General features: G+C 42.2%; 1 long non-coding RNA gene across 3 annotated transcripts; it reads left to right on the forward strand.

The window, feature by feature from the left end:
* The first annotated feature begins 713 nt into the window (after positions 1-713).
* LOC125551259 lies at positions 714-2,992 on the forward strand. 3 transcript variants are annotated; one of them, XR_007302361.1, is made up of 3 exons: positions 715-1,802; positions 1,984-2,027; positions 2,803-2,992. It is a non-coding gene; the product is annotated as an uncharacterized LOC125551259 (long non-coding RNA). The 3 variants fall into 3 exon arrangements; XR_007302362.1 differs by having other exon boundaries at positions 716-1,570; positions 1,732-1,802; positions 1,984-2,992; XR_007302359.1 differs by having other exon boundaries at positions 714-1,802; positions 1,984-2,992.
* The last annotated feature ends 1,045 nt before the right edge of the window (positions 2,993-4,037 follow it).

A 4,037-nucleotide genomic window follows, 5' to 3' on the forward strand; every position in this document is an offset into this window, starting at 1 on the left:
ACTTCATTCGTGATCCGAAGAACAATCCATACATCTCTTCGAGCGTCATGCCGAAGAAGTGCTGAATAGTTCACGGTCCTTCCGGGTTGAACTCCCACATACGGACAGATTGACGTTGTGTAACACCCTCGATGTGGCTATATCTCCCACGTGTCGAAGCACGACTTAGAGGCATAACCGCATTGAAAGCAATGTCGCAAGTGAGGTAATCTTCACACAACCCATGTAATACATAAGTGAAAGAGTTACATAGTTGGCTTACAATCGCCACTTCATACAATTACATGAATAAAACATTACATCATCTAGATACACACAAGGTCCGACTACGGAACCAAAATAAAAGAAGACTACCCCAAATGCTACATAGATCCCCGATCGTCCCGACTGGGCTCCACTACTGATCGACTGAAACGAAAACAACACAATGGACAAGATCTTCATTGAGCTCCTCCTGAGCTTGGTTGCGTCATCTACACGGACTCATCGGCACCTGCAAGCTGGTTTTGGAAGTATGTGTGAGTCACGGGGACTCAACAATCTTGCACCCTCGCGATCAAGACTATTTAAGCTTACCTCTACTACTATTAAACAAGCAAACATATTCATCCCTAAACGTACCCAGCCTATCTTACACATAACACTCTCAATCAATTATAGCCTCACGATCTGAATCATTTGATTATATCTAGCCGTCCATATACACTAATTGTCAGCCAAAAGTGTGCTTAGCGATTTGAGAGAGCAGACGAAAACTCTGCCGTCTCGGTACGATCCGCAGTCGCGGCCCCAACAATCACGCATGAAAAAAGGAAGCAGATCCAATCGAATCCCCTCACCCTCAACGGAGCGCTGCACCTCCGGCTTGTGGCATCAGCCTTCTCTCCCTCCTCACCAGATTTCGTCTTCGCCATCGAGAGGTGTTAAGGGAGGCGCCCATGACGCGACGACGGCGGGGAGAAGCAGCGCATTGGCGGACAGCCGGACAACAGCGCATGTGCAGCACATAGCAGTGGCGGCTGTAAGGCCATGGCGGACGAGCACGTGGTGCGGCTGAGGGCGGGAGAAGAGAGGCTGGGCGGTGCCGGAGGCGGAGCTCGGCCGCGAGCGTGGCACGCACAGGGCAGTGCCGCGCGAGCGCCCTGCAGCCGCATCACCAAGCGGCAACCCCGCCGCCACACTACTGCACGAGGGCAGCGCCACCGCATCACCGAGCCACAGCCCGGCCGTTCTCGGCCGGAGGTCGCCGACGCCTTTCCCAACTTTTGGGTTGGCACCTTGATCGGACGCCTCCCTTTTGGCTAGCATGTTTGTATGAAATTGAACATTTCAGTAACATTCTGCTGTGTGTTCACAACTTTACATTAATTCAGAAATTGTATGTATGAATCGACTGCATCCGATGCTGTGCTTCTCCTGTTCCCTTGAAAGGATTGCTGGATGGAAAGATGTTTTTGCTTTTAGGATTTCTGGTGTGTGTACGACCCTCTAAGTAACTCTTTTTCATCTCATGCAATAGGAGAGGCTTAGAGGAAGGCGCTGCAGCGTGGATGCACATGGGATGCTGCAGGTTAAAGTCCTTTTAGTGTGTTGATAATTTGTCAGACGTAGATTGTAAGTTATATAGCAGAAATAGATTTTAATTTTTGTATGGTGTGGATTCCAAAACTAATCTGCTTGTACTGAATTAATGTCTTGTACATAAATTTGCATGATGAATCTTTTTGCAAGATACATGTGCCAAAGAGGAGGAGAGTATGAAAAGATAAAGGAGTCAGGAAGGACCGAAGGAGAAATCATATGTGAGCTTAATTAATGCTTCCTAATCAGTATGCTTTTCATATTGTCGTTTATTGAACTAATATAGTTTGCTTTTGATTAAGGATCTTGACAAGGCACCTAGCTGTTTTTTATTTTCTGTAGCTTTTGTTAATCTTCTCCTTGTTTGGATTAAATTTCTCATTGATTTCCTATCCTTTGCAGGAACAAGAACCTGATGATGACCCATAGTTGGATGTATGTGAGAGGTACAGGTGTTAGCTCATAAGAATATCAGAATACAACATGACGTGTATAATTATTCAGTTATTCTTTTTATCCATGCCTCAACAGCCAGACCAAATTAAACGACAAACTGCAATTATACGAAGACCCATTACATACACGACCAGCCCACCTGTCATCACAAGACAAGTTAAAAGTGAAGCAACTAAATGTTTGGTTCGAATGTTGTTACTATTGGTTTCTTCAAGGGTAGTTACTTTTACCCAACATATGTCACTTTTTTAGGTTAATTGACTAGCCCCTCTTTTTATAATGGTCTAGTCAATTAAGAGAAAAGGGGAAAGGAAAATGTATGACGACACAAGGGCTATCAATTACAGTGTGAATTACATAGCCTGCAACATTTGCATCCCTGGCCCTTTTTATGATCCTACAAGGGCTATCTCTATGAGCTGAACAATTACAGCAGAGGACACACTCAAATTCAGAGTTTAGAGCCTGATGAGCAATGTTGTGAGAACTTTTTCATGATCTGCCTATTTTCCGTGAAATTTGGACGTGTTGGATGGTCCATGTGAGGTTCTCCAAGAATTGTTTTTCCTCATTTTTCTGTTCTGGTAGTATGATGGATTTTGATTAGATAAGAACCTGCAGTTTCTCTGGTAAGTTGGGATTAAGAGTTCCATATATATGCGCCAAGAGAGTATGTAGGGAAATCATGATATGACCTTGCTTGAGTTAGTATTTTCTTGTGCATTTCAATACCTACTATTAACTATATTGTTTTTCCTTCCTCAGGATCCACAAATTGTCAAGCACACATGCTACAACCATCAACTTCTAGGATATTAACTATCTAACATGGCAATGTTCACAAAATGGTTTCCATCATCTATGCGATTCTGTTTCCATTATAGCTGTTTGTTTCTCCAATGACTATGTCTACTGTTACGCACGATAAGAAATCTATTTAGGCTATGTCACTGCATCCAAAAGACTTGGTACCCACGAGTTCGTTTTCCTATTATGTACATTGCTGGAAGCCTGGAACCTTTAAAAAAATTATAACCTTACAATTCAGCATTTCATATGCCATCTGATGATACAAGGTCTTCACAGGAAAAACAATGGCACTTGCCCTTTTAGAAAACAAACAAAGGATTTTTGGGCGAACCCTCACTTTTAATGCAAGTTCACTGGACGACTACCATATCTTTATGTACCATTTGATTGCTTGGATGAAGTTTTTTTGCGGGGGATTGCTTGGATGAAGTTGAACGGGAGATCCCCATCAGCTTTTAGAAGGCATGATTTTGTTTGGTTGGTTTGGTGGACAATACAGGTATATATCCCATTAAAACTAATATAGCTCCAACCAGGGCAGAACCAAGTGGTTAAAAACTGAGTGAGCCGAGACATTTCTTGACGCGACTGGTTAAGCTTAAATTTCCATGTGATATTCATTACTTAAGTAATAAGGAGTTCCATGCAAAGTTCTGCACCGAGCTTGAGCCAGGAAAGTTAAGTAGAACATAGTCTGATGATCCATTGACATGGAAATTTAAGCGAACATAGCTGTTGATGGGTGGCTCTGCTATCCCCAATGCTCTTGCTCTTGGATCATTACTCAAGCATATCTTTGTATACACTGACAAACCGTGGGCTAGGCAATATTCGGTTCAAGATGACCTGGATTAATGATATTTCCGTTATCATTTATTTCATTAATGAAGAAGCTTTAGTCGATTCCAATACATTTTAAAGGTAGTTATTTTTTTATTGGAACTAGCAGTTGTAACAAACATTTTGTGCCTTAGTAAGAATTTTTGGTGTTGAGATTTTGCTTTAGAATATTGGCTCACTGCCATTGATATGTTTATGTGAGGCTTTTTTCAGTCATAAAAAAAATCATCTTCCTTATTAACAACCAATGAGAAGACCTAATGGATGGAGTAATATATATTGTGGTCTGTATGCAACAACATGGCCACAATTGTGTCTCACCTTTGAAAATGCAACTTGAGCGACATCAA

Source organism: Triticum urartu, chromosome 4 (genome assembly GCF_003073215.2).
Source record: "Triticum urartu cultivar G1812 chromosome 4, Tu2.1, whole genome shotgun sequence".
Classification (NCBI taxonomy): domain Eukaryota; kingdom Viridiplantae; phylum Streptophyta; class Magnoliopsida; order Poales; family Poaceae; genus Triticum; species Triticum urartu.